The sequence below is a fragment of the Micropterus salmoides genome, unplaced genomic scaffold, assembly GCF_014851395.1.
Source record: "Micropterus salmoides isolate LMB-PRFRI ecotype aquatic unplaced genomic scaffold, ASM1485139v1 Ms_hic_scaffold_18, whole genome shotgun sequence".
NCBI lineage: Eukaryota > Metazoa > Chordata > Actinopteri > Centrarchiformes > Centrarchidae > Micropterus > Micropterus salmoides.
Window position 1 is genome coordinate 3753209 of NW_024040928.1, and position 18045 is coordinate 3771253.

At 41.5% G+C, this 18045-nt stretch overlaps 1 protein-coding gene across 3 annotated transcripts in view; it reads left to right on the forward strand.

The window, feature by feature from the left end:
• Positions 1-18045, forward strand: part of fynb (FYN proto-oncogene, Src family tyrosine kinase b) — a 78531-nt gene that overhangs the window by 13014 nt on the left and 47472 nt on the right. For all 3 annotated transcript variants that reach the window (XM_038726722.1, XM_038726720.1, XM_038726721.1), the window contains exon 2: positions 3021-3089. The gene's annotated coding sequence lies outside the window, so the exon portion shown is untranslated. The remainder of the gene's footprint in view (positions 1-3020; positions 3090-18045) is intronic.

The window sequence follows — 18045 nt, forward strand, 5'->3', positions numbered from 1 at the left end:
ATAGACCCTCTACATACACAAACCACCAGCAGCAGTAGAAACAGCAGCAGTATTTTCTACGTGGGTGTCTGCTGTTGCAGAACAAATAGTTGCATCACGTCGTCGAAGCCTGCTTGCAGTTGCAGCGTTATTACCGCTACGCTCCAGCAATCATTGAAGCCACAGAGACAGATTAAATTAGATTAGCAGGGCTGAGCTTTAAAGTCAAATCTGCAGCTAATGGGTTCTAACATATTTGGCAGCAGTGACAGCGTGTCTTTTGTAAATAAAGGGCAGTTAGGAGGCGTGCCATGCAGTTAACCCGGGCCCTCCTGCCACACAAAGACTCAATTGTGTAATTCTGCTGTCAGTCAAAGAGCTGGCAGCCACTGTAAAGTTTATGCAAGCCTGGTGGAGATATATCTGGGATATAAAAGTTGCCATGCAGTGTGTCAGAAATGTCCTTTATTGTTTAGTTTATGGTTTACTTTCTGTCCTCACAGTTGTAAAGTTTAGCACATATTCTGTTATTGAAGGCTCTCTCAATGAGACATCAGCTCAGTGCTAAAATGACTAAAGCACAACGTTGTCAATTATTTCAGAATGGGTTTGTTTTTCCAAAAGGGAGGGAAATCTTATACTTTGTACTCCACTGCATTTATTCGACAGCTAGTTACTTTTCTTATGTAGATTTTACATTTTAAAAATCGATACATCCATGATGATGGGATAAACCAGCGGTTACCTTTTTTGGCTTGTGACCCCTTACAAGCAGAGTGTATTCGGGACCCCATGGCTGTAAGTGTGTTCCCATCCGTTAATACTCATTTTGAATTTGCGCATAAAAAACCTGAGTGGAAACACTACACATTTTGAGAAAGTGTTGCAAGTTTACACTTGGCTGAGGTGGAAACGTGGCGCATTAATGAAAGCAAAATGTGACAGAGTGCTGTGGAAACAGTGAATAAGTCATGACGTACATGAAGCATGTGACTTTAATGTCCCTTGAAGCTCCTGCTCCACTGAAGAGACGGACAAACAGAGGTTTGACATGTGTTCCCACACACTACCCCGATGTGCCAACTGTAGTGGGTACAAACGCACATCAATTAGCATTCTCACCTGCCGTTTTTCTGGAAATTTGGTTTAAATTTGGATGGAAACTTGACTTATGGCTTGTTAGCCGTTCTGCCAAAGAGACAACTCCCCGCTTAACTTCTCACATAACATAAGGAGGAAAAAAGGAGCGTCTTTATACCCCATTCATTTTCTCAAGACCCTTCAGATTTATGTCATGACCCCTGTGTTGGGAACCAATGGACTGAACTAACTGTATACAAAAGTAGTTAAAGCAAGCTCATAGTGATAGTGACAATATATTAATCACAGGGGCTATTTTTGTGCAGAGTGATACTTTAAGTACATTTAACTGATGCTACTTCTGTACTTTTACTTAAGTAGGATTTTGGCCGCAGGACTATTACTTGTAAGGAAGTTCTTTGTACTTAGTTGTATTAGTACTTTATGCTGATTTGCCTGATTAGAATCACTGTCAATTCCATGTATGTGTCTATTAGATCTCGTGTCTTTGTTAAAAGATCCTCCGTGCTCTCTGAATTAGTTATGGAGCCTCGAAATGACAAAAGCCTGTAAAAGTCAACAGACAGGTCAACAAGATAACTGAATACATCAATAATTCAAACGTGTCATGTACGTACGGCAGGGATTGGTCCAGGGGTGGTTCTGTGTGTGTGTGTGTGTGTGTGTGTGTGTGTGTGTGTGTGAACATGCATGGACACACTTATCATATAAGCATGAGCAAATTAGAAAATGTTGTGGGGAAAATATATAGATAAATGATTAAATGTAACTTCTCCCTCTAAGTGTCTGACACACGGACACTTAGTTAGTTTTAAACTGGACATTATCATCTGGTTTGTGCAATAACACCTGCTTAAATAATTAATGTGCAATACTTTCTGCTGCTACTATTTATTCATTATTACTGTTCACCATAACATTTCCTGTAACTATGTAAATGTACATATCCACACAGTCCTTTATATTTTATTTTATTTTATTTTTATTTACTCTGATATTTTTATTTCTTTATATAACACTATCTTTATTTATATTCCTTTTGCCTTTGAGCAATGTGCGCAACTGTAACACAGAATTTCCCCTCGGGGATCAATAAAGTATTTCTGATTATGATTCTGAAAACCAAAGAAACAGCAAAAGGAAGGAAATGAAAAATAAAATGAGTCAAATTATACTTTTAATTTATTCTAGTCCCTTTTAATCATGTCCGATAGTCTTTTACTACCTTTAGTCTGTTTTGTGCGTCCATAAATGAGTACTGAGGCATGGATTCACTTTGTAAACTACTGGATGGCTTTGTTTTGTATTGATGTTATGTTTAGTATTTTATCCTGGCCTGTAAATAACTATGATTCTGTGCATGAAATGAAAAGTTAATCTTTTAACCAGATGACATTATCAGAGGGGGGTTTCCAAGCCTGCTTGTGATGCCCTACATTTGATAGCATCTCATTCACACCTGGAGAAGTGAACACATTGATTTCTACACCACCTGCCTGCTGAAGTGGCAGAAACAACTACAGAGCCACCACACAGATTTTGAAAGCTGGCAGCTTGTATGTTCTTTACAGCAACATGTTATTTACTAGTGGAAATATTGCGGTCATGTTGGCGACATGTTTCTGTGTCTAAAAGATGAGGGGTTTTTGCCCTTCTAAGTGGATTGGGTTAATTTATTTAAAAATATATTTATCACGCTCTTCTTCTCTATGTCGTATTTCACTGCTTATGTTTTATCGGCATGATAATAGGTCAAAAAAGCTGTACTAATAGAAGTTGACTCTGACAGTCACTTGGCGTCGTCCCAAAGCATTCTAGTAAAAATTAGCAAGGTCCATTTTTGCAAAGAAGTGTGAATGATGGCTGCTGGCACTTGCAGTTGATATTCATGTTTTATTGAAATGGACAATGAATAATTAAGTGCATCTGTGTCCCTGCAGGGCCTCTGTTGTGGCGGCACACAAAGCAATGTGGAGGAAATAAAAATCCTGATACGCTGAAAACCAGAGGTATGACTCCTCACACCCCACTGAACACAAACAAACTGTTGTTTACTTACATGCTCGTGCATGGCCCTGTGAGAACAACCTCAGATGGGTGGACTGCGAAACATGCTAACTCTGTAGTTTTTTTTGTCTTGTCTTTAAATGCATCATAAGGATAGAGGATCAAACACACACACATTCATTAAACTGCCAAAGATACCCACCAGCTGGCCACCACTAGCCAGAGGCCAGCCTGCTGCCCCACTGTGGTGCATTAGCGTGAACTGTGTGTTCTATACTGGGCAGCATGTGTACAGTTCCCTCATAATAGGAACTATGGCAAATGCAGCTACACATACCTGTTATCACTAGAGCAGTTCTGTTGCTGCCATCTTTAATCTGCATTGCAGCAGTAAGGTTAATGAGAGGTCAGCCAGTACACCCTGATCTGTTATTTTTCAACAGATGAAAGATGTTTCCTTATCCGAGTGTAAGTGTGCCGGCCGGGTCCCTGCTAGGTTAGAGTGGAACAAGATGGCACAGATTAGTTATCAACAGCTAGCAGAAATGTGTGCTTTGCCCCCTTCAAGTCGGAGTTGCAGCTGGACTGTTCACAAACCCACAATGGGACGGAGTCCAAGAACATTTTGTAAAAATGTTGTAATTTTATAAAATGAGCGCAATGTTGTACTTTGGGATTGAAATAAAGCTGTGAACTGGTAGCATACGTCGACTGTGATAGAGTGTTAGGAACATAATGTAGAGCATAGACCAGACATGTCTTGTCTTTGCTAGGTCACCAGATGATTTAAGGGATCAGAGATTAAGATTATTTTTTCAGACTATTCTCCTATTCTTGCTTCATACTGGATACTTTTATTTTTTCAGGCCTCTGAAAATACTGTGGACATCTGATATAGAACAACTCCTTTTTGGTTGAATTGCTCACAACTCATGTCCATAGCCTGTGATGAGGACTCACAAGCAGACTTTCCTGTTTTAATGTTGAACCAAAAGGTTCGAAACCACTGCTCTACTGCACAGTTCAGGAAGAACACACATGCCACCATCCCTAGTCTTGACTGAGCTGAAAGCTCTGGGTCTGAAAAGTGTCTCCACCACCATCATCAATTTTCGTCTGGAAAATTCAATTTATTGATGGATAGGCCCTTGACATGCAGCATCTCGTTTTCAAGAGGTTCCAAATACACATATACATAATACAACAGGAAAAACACAAAAAAACAAACAACAAATGCTCAAAACAATTGAGTTACGAGGCAGCTTACACCCTCACCCCAGACCGAAGACACATCATAACTCAGACATGTTATAGCTAGCTCAATAAGTAGGAGTGGGAGAAATACTCGATTCTTAGATGCATCGCGGACGTGGAAGATTAGGAATCGATTGTCTAAAAATCAATTATTTAAGTGTTAATTGATAACGTAATGTTGACGGAACGCAAAAGGCGGAACTCGCTGGAAGTGCAGCGCCCGGACACGACAAAGAGACCAGTGTTCCCGTGTATTCGTCACTCCACCGCTGCGGAATGAATAACCACCCTACTTAAATGTCACACAATCATTAATATCAGTGCGCAAGTAATAATTTTAACTGGCACACTGCGAGCATGGTAACACTCGACGCTTGGCAGCTCCCTGTTTATCCTGTGTGAGTAATATTAATTATCAGCTGTATGTCATTACTAACTGAGAACATCAGGTACAAGCTTAGACTAAACTGGTGTACAGCTCTGTCCTGTATACGTACTGAACATCCTGATAATTATATTTCAGTTTTCAGGAGTCTGACAACTGGTTGTTGAAGAAATGACGGACCATGGAGATGAGGTTAATAAAGTAAATTAGGGATGCAAACTAGTCCTTTTAAGCTAATTAGGAGATGTTTCTTTTGGATTTTAATGCACAAATTAAATGCTTAGTAATTATCCAGGGATCCTGTCTAGAAAAAATGATGCATCAGGATGCATCGATAGTCGTTTTATTATCGAATCGCAGCCCTCTGAATCGTAATCGAATCGTGAGGTGCCCAGAGATGAACTCTGAATCAGGAGGTGCGCAGGGAGTGTTTGATTGTCCGAGCGGCAGAAAGTGACGCTGAACGCGAGCGGAGGAAAATATTCTGGCAGTAAATGTACGGTGTCTGTTACAGAGTGTCGGCTTCTCAAGACCAAGAAAAGTCTGTTGTTTCCCACCTGCTGGAAAAGTGAAGCCGGTTAGCGCTAAGTTAGCTAACATCTCCCCTGCAAACTGTGCAGCTGAGCAGCTTCTACAGCAGCTACAGAGCTGCTGTGTAACTTAACATTAGCTCAATTTATAGAAAGTAACTGGAAGCTGTACTTTATTACTGCCTACTTGTCCAGTGTTGAGAACATCAGGTACAAACTGAGAGTAAACTGACGTAGCCTGCAGCTCTGTCCTCTACAGACTGATTCAATTATTTTTCAGTTTTCAGTCTGAAAAAGTGGTTTTGGAAAAGAAAGGACAGAGGTGACCGGAGGAGCTGAGGTTAGTAAAGCTAATTAGTGATGCAAACTCGTCCTTTTAAGCTGATGAGGAGACGTTTCTTTTTGGATTTTAATGTGCAAATAAAATGCACCTCAGAAGGGAGGAGGTTTCTCATGTTGCACACAAAAGGCAAACATGAACAATCGTATCTAGAATGATTCTGAGGTCATATTAACAGGGTTTAAGGGGGTGATGTCCAAAACATGCTGTGCAATAAATGTTAAATCACTGTGGAGCAACACAACCAACCAAATTACTTTCTCCAGGTCTAAAGGTTGTAGTTCCTCCAGCAGACTGATCTTTGAATGTTGTTTATTTATTATCTGCTCTGGCTTTTCCAATTCTTTGTTCAGAGATATGGTGAAAATAATGGCCCAATATGATGTGAAATTACATATTTTTCATTGGAAAACATAAAATTTTCTTGGGGGACACCCCCAAACCCCCCGACCACCACCAAAACATTAATCTAAAGCTCACATTAAACTGGGAAAACACTGCAGTTTTAAGCTCTTCTAAGGTGCATCTCATGCTCATGGACACAAGAGCAATGTTGCGTTGGTGTTTTTATATTCAGACAAAAATTTAGCTTCACCTCCCCTGCTACAACTCCATCGTAGGGGAAACACCGAAGTTTATTTGTTTTGTGAAGTGTGATTATTTCTTGGTTGGGGTTGCTGTTTGTCCTGCATCCGTTGCTGAAAAAAATCCTAGAGGAAACACTAATAATACATAAGAGATTCAATGCGAAAAGGTATCACATAGAAAGACAGAATCCACAGGAGTCATCAAAAACCAAGGTAATTGAAGAAGAAGCATGATGTTCATCCCTCCAGTAGAGTTCCAGAGACTGGACTATTAGGCATTCTGGAGGCTCAGAGTAGCCCAAGAACTTGAAGACATGAGCGTGGAGATTAACAAGTAATTAGGTTAATAATCAAGTGAACCTTTAGTTAAGAACTTGATAAGAAACATAATGCTTGTTATTTCTCCCATTTATCACCCATTTATTTTAAAAACTAGAATTGAAACACAAAACCTGTTTCTGCCAAACAGCTGGCAGCCAGACCTCGTCATATTTTCCCAAACAATTTCTGTGAGGCACAGTCAAGAACCATCTGTTCTACACAGCAGCTATTTGTTAGCTTCACTTGTTCTGCGACTATTTTGATGTCAAAGAGATGTCCATGTCTGGTCTAGTCAGAGGCTTTTCAGTCTGGAGCTTCCTCTTCTTGAGCGTGAGCGGAGCTTCCTACATCCCGAGCCCAGCCTGCTGACAAAGGAGACACATTGTAAAAACCCCAGCCGAGCAACCGACAAACAGCTATAAAAGGAGAGGAGGTAGAATTCATCAATGGGTTAGTGGAAACAAGCTGAACAAGGGATTCTTCCAGAAAACTGGAGTCAGCTGAGTATCCCACATTCATAGCAAGTGTATTCATTATGCAGGCTCAGTCATCACTGTCGCTAATAGCTGCTTTATTATGTGTGCTCCAGTTTCCTATGGTGTTTCTGCGTGTCTCGCTGCTCGGAGATGGAGCCAGCAGAGCGGGCTCATTGCAGAGCGGATTTACAGTTTAGCGCGTGACTCAGCTTTTTTTTGGAAGAGCTTCTCGCCGTGTGAGGCGGCGGTGACATGGATGACATGCCACAGAAGGTATCAGAAGAAGCTCTGCAGAGCTAGCACATCAAGAGCCGCCTTACTGTAGGAACATGGAGCAGATGTGTGTGTGTGTGTGTGTAAGAGTGAGAGTGTGTGTGTGCTCCAGCGCTCTTGCTGGGTGGGTGGTATTGTAGGCTGGTGAGAAACAGAAAATGAGTCACCGATTCCGATCATGTTTTCATGCTTCCACTTATCTCTGCCTCTTTGAGAGCTTCTGCATTGTGCAGACAGAAGGACTAAACAGCACAGTAGTAATTATCCTCACATTATCCGAGACTCTGATATCCATTGCTGGCGTCATGTGCCGCCATGAGACAAACACTTGCGTTCGCCTTTTGCCTCCTCGCAGCTCCCAAGCGGACTGTTCGCCCTCGCCTCCTCTCAGCTTGTTACCTCCACGATAATGGCTGATGCCAGTGTGGGCTGTGCAACTATTCACTGAAATGTCATCGTTGCCCTGAAGACTGTGGCTCCATTGTGGCTCCCAGTATGTCTAATGGTGAAGAGAGTGGGTAGAAGTGGTATCACTGAAGAACCTGTTGAAGCTTCACTCCATGATATTGACACATCTGGTGTAGGGTTGCACGACATTGACAAATTGTGATCTTGCGATATTAATCATGTATATTGTGATAATGCCATTAATTTTGATAAACGTGTAAAAACAGGCCCTGTTTCTGATATGTTCCCTCTTCGTTGTTTCGTTGAGCCACTTTTCCGTCCTTTCGCTCCTATGACTTTCCTCACTTTTCTTTTTTCTTTTTATGACTTTTTTTTTCTTTTTTCCACGTAATTAAGTGATCTGTTCAGGATCTAGGCTGCAAACTGTGCCCACCGTAGCTTAAACAGGATGTATTGTACTGTATGTTGGCAATTTTTGGTTGGTCCAGACTCTTAAAGAGGCCTTTTGAAGCATGACACTGGCCAACACCAGCAGCTTCTGGGCATAGAATGCACCCCAAGTCTAGGGGGAGGGAGAAAAAATCGGTTCTTAATGCATCGCAGTGCGGACGTGGAAGAGAAGTATGAATCGATTAACAAATGTCCAAATGTTCACGGAACACAAGAAGCGGAACTCTCAGAAGTCTGTAAGTGCAGTCTGGTGTGTGCACATAACAGAGACCCGTGTTCCCCCTGTATTTGACGCATTGTGTCTCTGCAGCTTTTAAAATTTCACACGCTTATTATTATGAGTGCGCAACTACTGAGTTTTACTCGCATAGGGTGCGAGCACGCTAACACGTTTATAGTGTGGGTAACACTCACCGCTGGGCTGGCTCCCTGTGTCTCCTTTGTGTGGCAAGAGAGTGGGCGAGCAAATGAGAGAGAGAGAGCTGCAGAAAGTGATCGTGAAAGTTAGCGGTGGAAAATATATGTTACTTAGTAAGTTGTCAGTCTGGCAGTAAATGTACATGTAGGTCACAAAGTCTGTTGTTTCCCCAAATGCTGGAAAAGTGAAGGCGGTTAGCGCTAGCTAACATCTCTCCTGTACAGCACGTCTTTTGGCTGCTACCTAAGTTAACAGTAGCTAAGTTAGTAGCGTGTCATTACTACCTACCTACCTGGGATGGAAAGATCAAGTAAAAGCAAAGACTAAACTGGTGTACAGCTGTGTCCTGTACATATACTGTATGTTAGATCCTGATAGTTAAATTAGATTTTTCAGAGGACAGTCTGAAAGCTTGTTGTTAAATAATAAAGTAGAGTAAATTAGGGATGCAAACAAGCCTTTTAAGCAATTTAGGCGACGTTTCATTTGGATTTTAATGTGGAAATCAAATTCTTAGTAATTATCCAGATATCACATAGGAAAAAAAGATGCATCGAATCGTGAGGTCCCTAGAGATTCCCACCCCTAAGTCTTCCTTAGGCCATTTGAAGGCTGTTATGTGTCCTGCTTTATCAGGTCCACTCATGTCAGAGCGCCTTCCTCTCAGCCTCACCATCACTACACTGCCATGGTGCTGTGTTCGAGAAAAGGGAGATGTCAGCAAATTACTGCTGCAGAAACAGCAGCGCTCGGCCCCGCCGAGAGACGTCAGCTGTGGGAAACATCAAAGTGGTGCGCTGGATCCTGGAATCCTCCGTCAACGCCGCACAATGAGATACCACTCTGACAGCAGCACAAAAATCCTATCCGTCTGTGACATATATATGTGTGGTCGTCTGGTAGATTGTAGAATGTGTGTGTGCGTGAAAGTAGATGATTATCATTATTATTCATCATCTATACACATTACAGGTAAACCCCGCCATTTAGATGTTTTATTGATGATGTAGAATTTCTAGGAAATATTTTACTATGAAATCCATTGTTAATTTCCATTATACACAGATAGGTGACATTCCAGATACATAATGGGTAAAAGGTTTGGTCTACCATAAACCTCCGGAACTGCTTCAGTGCGCCTTGGCACTCATCAGACTACTCTGAGCTTGAAACACTTAGTCAGTTATTTGATCAAGTCAATCCACAGAAAGTGCAATTATTATGCAAACTGTGAATCACATTTTTAAAGCAAAAATTCTCTGGTTTTAACTATTCTGGTTGAAAAAGGGGAAGAATTAGTTTCTTCTATAAAAGCTCATTTCCATGCCTGGGTGTAGAACAATGTGCTAGAAATATCCCATGGCAAAAATATACACCCTAACAGCAAAATGGGCCCAAAAATGCTGGTTTGTTTGCCAATAGCTGCTCTTTTAGTGTGGGCTTTTCCTTAGTAGTCGACTGCACAGCAAGAATTCTGTTTGTTTTTTTTTAAAATAGGTTTGAGTTCTTTGTAATGCCTTACCCTGCTCACCCTGCAATGGTTCCTTCAAATAAAGCAGTTGAGTTATAGAATCGAGAGAAGGTGGAGAGGAAAAAAGTAAGAGGAGGAGGGATGATTGACCTGCTGCGAGTCTACACATCCCCAGAAAGTTCTTTTGATGTATCGCCCTCTCTTCCATTCGTCGTCCCTCCATCTTACTTGAGATAAAAGAGGCCAGGATGGGCGTAGGAAACCCAGGGGCTGGAGGGCCCTGACCACAGCTTTTTAATGAGATCTCACTTAACCTCCTCATCTGTCTACTGTTGCCTGTAATAGAGGTTGGCTGGGTGGGTGGAGGCCACGTGCAGCAGGCTGAAGTTTGGCCCAGAGAGGACTGAGATATGTATGCAACGTGTTTAGACTTCATCTGACTGGGGAAGTAACATGGTTTAAAGTTTATAACAGCCTGTGTTCAGCACCGACAGCTGGATGCTGGCTGCTGCTTACAGGATGCAAGTGTCTGTGTGCGTGTGTGTGTGTGTGTGCGTGCGTGTGTGTGTGTAGAGTATGTGGTTGTGTGTGAGCGAGAGAGCCTATTGTGCAGATGGTACAATACCATAACCTCATCCTGTCTTACTGACTTACCAAGTTGCTCACCTTCAGCACATCTGCTGCAGCATACTAATGACTTGCTTTGGGTCTGTTCAATGATTTATGTCTCAGAAACGTCTCCTCCTATTTCCTGCAAGTCAACTCCATCTCCTTAAGAGGTTGAAGGTGTGAATGTATTTTATTTTGTCGTATGTCACTGCACTCTCTTATCTTTCCTGTTACCTTCGACTGTTTGTTTCTAAGATAATATCTATATGCAGATTAAGTTTCTAGGACACCATATGGCGAGAATAAGCGCAGTTTTTCATTGGCCGGTTTGAAAAAGCAGGCCTGGGGAATCAGACGGCCAGAACAAAAGAGACTGTAGCTCCCCTTTGACAAGCTTTACTTACTGCCCAGCCTGCGGAGAGCTTTGACAGGTATATTGTCACCAGAGCTGCGAGAGGCTCCGGGTGTACCAGGCTAATGGCTTCACACTCAGATGGGCTTATTATGGACACAGGCGCACAGAGGCTAACAATGGAGTCTTTCATTTGGCTGAAAATCTTGCAAATGAAGCGAATCTTTATCCAAAATGACCATCGACCCCACAAAGAAGCCCCTAAATCCCGTAGGGTTTGGAGGTCACAGAGCTTCAGTTGTCTGAGCTCACCACATGGACCGCACCTTGGTTCCTCTGAGCTCCCCGTGTTCTGCTCAACGTTTGTCAGTATGTTTTATTCACCAATTTACTGACTGAAGGTTTCAAGTGGTTCTCTGCTGTTAAATGGTGCCAACACAAGAGAGCACTTTTGACAAGCTTCCTGTGCTCGGGGCAGTCTGGCTTGTCAATAATCAACCAGTTTCCATCAGCACTCCACATGTTGGAGGTTTAGCTGTGACGTGGATTTAATTATAATGTGGGGGGATATGGGTGGGGTGAAGGCGTCTGTTGGGCTGCGGCCATATGCCGGCCTTGGGTCCCCAGGGACTAAACCAGCGGCTTAATGAGCAGCCCCACAGGAATAAGTCCTACTTTAACCTCAGTGTTTTGACTGCTGGAAGAGGTCTGCTGCTCAGCTGATTTACAGCCGCTGATGGGTGGAAGAGGAGGAGCAGATGTAGAGGCTGGGACCTCATCGTGTCTGGTAGCAGTCATGTGGAGTTCTTCCTCAACTGTTCCTAAACACAGTTGTTTCCTCCTCTGTCTGAGAGCCATTAGGAAGACATTAAAAGCTATTTTCTTCCATCACTAGATCTGGGAATCGTTCGAAATCTTTTGATTCTAGTGCCAATACAATAACAGGTTTTCAGTACTGATAACAAAACTTTTTTGACACCTTACTTTAAGAAATATTGACATGTTTTTCTACTAGCTTTTTTTTTTATTTTAACAAAAGAAGATTACAAATCTGATTAGAAATTCAACATCAGCTTTCAGGTTTGGACAGTTTTGATACTTTTGATTCGGCAGAAAAAAAAGTATTGATGCCCATTACAAATGACAAATAAGACCAGAAGCCATGAAAACTCTTAATCCAGAAAAAAAGAATCCGGAAATGCCATTATACCATGGCATAAATGACTGCACCAGGGGCAAACAGGACTAAACTGGGACACCTATGATCCTGAATACTGCTTGTTAACATATTTAATTGCATTCACCTTGCTCCTTAATCATCTCTGATTAAATGGCTAAAATTAAAACTTACAGGCCTTTACATTAAAGGCATCATGGGTATCATTTAAAATTTAAAATGCCACCTGTTGAAGCCATAGTAGTTGAATGGGAGATTAAAATTATGGACAAGTAAGAAGATCTATTTCTTTTTTCAAATAACTGCTATATAATTTATTGGGAAATTGTATCAGATCACTTCTCATCCTACTTACGTCATCCTCAGAGTAAGGATGACAGCTTGGGAGTTTTTTGTAATTGAATGAGAGAGGAGGAGTGAAACAGTTTAGTGACCACATGAGTTGTGGAAAACGAATTTAAGTAAAAAAAAAAATTATTGAAAGTAAAAAATGGAGAATTATTTTGTTAATTTTCAATCAATAAACTGAATCGAAAGATCTCCACAAGTGTTTTTACCTTTAGTGCAAAGAAGAAGAAGAAGCAAACAGAGGAGAGGAGAGTCTGCACATCCAGCTGATCACACAGGCTACATTTGATATCCGTCGCAGCTGCAGCCGGAGGCTCCGTGAGAAAAATCAGCTGATCGCTGCTGTGCCAAAAAAGCTTTTAATACGATGGAACGCAGAGATCGATTGGTGATGTGAATAGCAAATAAAAATGTACAGAGTAGTGTTAAATGATACTAGTAGATGAAACCAATGGAAAGCCAAGCTTGTGGTGATAAACTTGCAACAGTGAGGAACATGCCAGAGACCGCAGCCGAAGGTGGAGCAACTGTTAAAATCTCGCATGGACTTCCAAGCGGGTGCAGGCACATAAGGAAGAAAGAGCCGTGCTCTTCTCTTTCTTTCTGTTGTTGCTATTACTTGTGTGTTTGGCTACAAGCAAAACCATACAAATAGTCATTTTTTGCCGCAATCTGTTTAGAAAAAAGTATTGAAAGAAGTACTGGTTTGACTGGAGACGTTTCAATATTACTCAATACTGGGCTGTTTCAGTTGATACCTTAAAGGTATCGAGTAACGATACCCATCCCTACATTTAAGAGGGCCTACGGAAGTAAACAAACCGCCATTACTGTACTATAATGTACAGTCTGTAAACCATTTCACAGATGGCTAGGCTGTGCTGTTATCAGCCATGCATTAATGGCAAATAATGAAAGCAAAATCCAAAAGCCTCTTCTCCATGAAATCTATTTCACCTTTATGAATCTCCATGTTTTGCTTACATAGAGAGTCGCTTTGCCATTAATCGGAAACGCTACACGGAGCCAATGATGCCCCACATATGTCACGTTTCCTGGCCAACAGTCCACTTTTACTGTATCATGCATCTCATATATTTATTAAATGATGCTTTATCTCTGATTACAATGCAAGACATCGTGTATGGAGAGTTTGATTTCAAGGTGAAGGTCGGACAGAAGCAGCACGTTCATGTTATTTCCCATCCACCTCCTCACACTAGTGTTTTGAGACTTTCCCCGTTACCTTACACTACCTACATCATCAAATTCATCTCTGATGTATTTGCTTTCAATTTCAATTTAAATGTTTGCATGTCAACGTGGCTACTCCATATATCCTGCATTCCTTCGGGGGGGTTGTTTGTGCACTTAACAGTGGTGGCTGTATATTTAACTGATGTGAAGTTAAATCAGCGATTCGGAACAAACCACCGCAACAATGAGAAACAAACCATCTACAGTGACACAGTGATACCTGCATTCCTGCAGGTAGTTCTGATATTTTTTTGTTTAAGGCAAATACATATAAACAGATGTAGTATTGCGTGTAATGTAGAGAATGCTTTGAAACAACATTTAGACTATAATGTAAGGAAATTCAATTTACAGAACAGAACTAAACAGTGTGATTTTCTTTAAATACGCAGGAAACCCCTCAAATGGGCAGAGGGCCGGTTGGATTATGGCTGGGGACCTTTTGTTGCATGACATCGCTATCGCTGTTCCCCTCCACTGTAAGAAATACAATAAATACATAAAATGCGTGAATTGCATTTTAGACGTCCCATATGTGCAACAAAAAATCATTTTATTTACAATTTGTGTGAAAAGTATTAATATTCGGATGATAGATCACATAATATGATGCTATTTTACCTGAGGTCAACAAAAAAGTAATAGATTATATTATCTTTTAGGCCTAAAGTTTGTCCACACGTGTTTGTGCGATATTCTTCGTTCATTTCTGTGATAAAAACATTAAAAACAGCTTAATTCATTTGAAATTTCAGACGTCAGTTCTTAAAATTTCTTCTTGCTGTTCACTTTGTGTCTCATTTGTATGGCTGTGTTCGTGCACGTGCGCGCGTGTACCCATACGTATAAACCCCATGAAGACAGAGAATGATGAGCCTTAAAGATTATCCCCAGCCGGAAAACACAATCCTCTTTGGAGGTGCTGAGCAGTGGGGGCGTTTCGGAGCCTGGGTGCTGTCTAGACGCTGCAGCTCTGTGTGCAGGAACGTGCTGTACTGAGCCACGCAGCTGCACGCGCTGGCACAAGGAATCACAGCTGATTCACGCTGTCCTCTGAGGCACAGCCATTCTCACATCTGAAGGCAGACAGACACACTCACAGGAACTGAGATGTGCAGATGTTTTATTTTTCCATCGGCCTATCAGAAGCAGTGCTGTCAAAGATGGAGTGATGTTGCCCTGCCTACACTGTCTCCTAAAACGTGTCCCCTTCGTCACGGTTTGTCCTCCATCATTCAAGGGATCTTTAATCATCATGGCTACTACGTCATTTCCACTCCCCACACTCTGCTCAGGAATGTGGTAACCTAGCAACGGGGCTGGAGAGACAGATCACAGCGTTGGGTCAGTGATGGGCGACCGTGCCTCGTCTGCTGCTAGAGGTAAATCCTGCCTCTGAAGGGCATCTGTGACGTCACCCTCTAAGGCTTATCAGCTGATTTTTAATATTGCTTAATGGAAGCAGATTTAGAAAACATACATCAGGTCATCGTTAGTGTGAATTTACACATCTATTTTTATTTTTTTGCATGTCATCTGTTTTTTACTCTGAAGAAATTTAGCAAACTAGTGTTAAAGGTTAAGAGTCGGGTAGGGCAGGGCATCCTGGTAGCATGGGGGTTAAGATAAATACCGGTTGTGGACCTTTGTGTATATCAAACCTCTCTCTCCCCCTCTCTCTCTCCCTCTCTCTCTCTCTCTCTCTCTCTCTCTCATTGTTTCCTTTCTCTATCTCTACAGTCATAGTTGTCAGAGTCATAGTCAAAATGCCAAAAGAACAAAAACAACACTGGATGTATACCACTAACGCTATCAATGTGCCTATTTGATGTGGCACACTTTAAACACTTTTTATAAAGTGTTGAAAAGAAAGAGTGGAAAGAGCAACAATATTGATACATCATTAAATAATTCATCATTAAGAAAACCATTACAAACCCCCATAACTGAGATATTTAAGAACCTGTATTAAAAATCATTAATGGACTCTGTTTTCATCTGCAAAGTAGAGGAAGTTACTACAGTACAGAGCAGTATGGCATCAAGCTCATTCATCCTGTCTGTATAGGCCATGAAGAATAAATGTGGCTTCTGGTTAATAAAATGTGCATCGTGTGTGAGTGGAAAGCCATAAAGGCTTAATACGTGGATTTTCTCCTGCTGTTGGAGGCTGTACAGAAAGGATGGAGAAGGAAGGATGATATGAGCCAGAGTCAAACCCATGACACATGCCATAGCCTTGTTTGACTCCAGGTTGGCCCCATTTGTTGAAGTGAAACCATGAGGTTTGGAGCTGGACGCAGAGGTCTGCTTGGCCTATTTATAGAAGGACTTGTCCACTTGGCATAAGACGCTTCATCGGCTAAACTGCCATCCACCGAATATGAGAACTGAGTGGTTACTTTCAGCGTTTTGGGGCTGAGTCTTATTATCACACAGTTTAATTGTATTTATATTTTTGAATATCCTAACAGAAGTTATCTCAGAGCACTTTCAATGTAGAGTCTAGACTGTACTCTTTGTAAAATTGTAATGTCATTTGTAAAATGTTTTCTGTGAGGTGAATGGAAACTTAACGCTGCAAGGTGTATTTGTGTCATTTAACCACATCCTGTCAGTAGTCGTATTATGATGATGCAGAGACGGCTCTCTGCCAGCAGAGTGTTGCACTCACAGGAGGTACAACTTTTGTTGTTTGTCAGTTTTGACATTTAGTTTTGATTTCGTAAGGGTATTTTCTTTTGGTATTTGGCCCCTTTAGCATTGTGATTGTAAACCTGTGACCTACGTCCCCAGTATGAAGCAGGCTCCTACATCTATTTCTAGCAGTTTACGTGAAAGCATGTGCCTGGAGACCCGCATCGTTGTCTGTGTTGGAGTACAGTATGTGATCCTGACACCACTGTCCTTAGTCTTGCTGGCCTGAAGGTTGAGGACCTGGGGAAATTGCAGCAATGCATTCTAACAATGGCTTATTTCTTCCTGTTATTTCTTCCTGTTTGAAGTGGAGCATACAATCAACATGGCAGCAGCCAGGATTCTCAGAAGAATCTGAGGATGCCTTGACAGCAGGGCTTTCCTGCATATTTCACTCATCATAAAAACTTGAAAGGGACACTTTCAGTGTTGATCTTCAAGCGGCTCTTCAGTGTAGTGTTTGGTTTTTCTCTGGCTCCCAGCATAGGACACTGCATTTTCTTGATTCACATGGGAAAGATTTACTCCTGCCTGACTGAAGAGCAAATTTTGGTTCAAAACTTTGTCCATTTCTCAAAGTGATAAACAAATAATGTTATGATGAGCAGGTGCCACTGTTACAAATTTGTGTCGTCGGGGTCATTGACCTGCAGTTCCAACTGTGGCCACCACTGAAAAACTGTCACAGGGCTTCGTCAAACATCCCTGACTTTCAGTTGAGTTTCTATAACTCTAGACGATTTTGTTTCTGATTCAAAATGTATTTTAACCACAATTAATCACTCGTATGTTTTACTGCGTTTTTGCACAATCAATGTACAACAAAAACATGTGGCCGGTTATGTGACAACTCTTCCATAGGTCTATTTAGTGGGGATTGGCACTTATTTGTATGTTCTGCCATGGTGACTGAACACCCAGCGCTGCAAATCACTTTTGCTGCTACATTTAGAAACAAATAGTAAAGTCAATGTACTTTCCACAGAGCAAGGAAACAAAGATATGACCAATAACACATCATTTATTAATCAATCAATTAATCAAACAATAAACATAAGCAATACATGAGTCAGCATGAGGTGAGACAAAGGCAGGTTTAAATAAACAGAGTCTGCATGTAAACTTAATTGGATGAACTCAAATGACACATTCTGTCAGTGTTGCTTTAAAAAAGGCAGTCTCTCCTTACCACTATTAGCAAATCTGAAGGACAAATGTGAAACAACAACACTGTTCCCCCCAGTGTGACGTGTCTGGAGAAGAAAAACAAGCACCTGAAAATGTCAAGTTATCCCTCTAAGGGTGCTTATAAAGGGACTCTGAAGGTGTCTCTTCTGTTCTGTGCTCAAATGCTACTTTGTTCCAGAGCCAAAGCCCACTGGTGATGCCGGCTGGTGCGCCAGACTGCCCAACAGCACACAGTAAATACATAAATATAATATCCAATGTACTAAAACAGGCAGATCCATTTTACTACGCAGCTGTCAGAGAATGCTCGTCATTAGTCATAGCATTGTAAATGATTGCGTACCGGTATGCAACTAAATTTGAAACTACAGTTGAAACATAAATTTAAAGTTCAGGGTTTCCTGCCTTGTACCATGG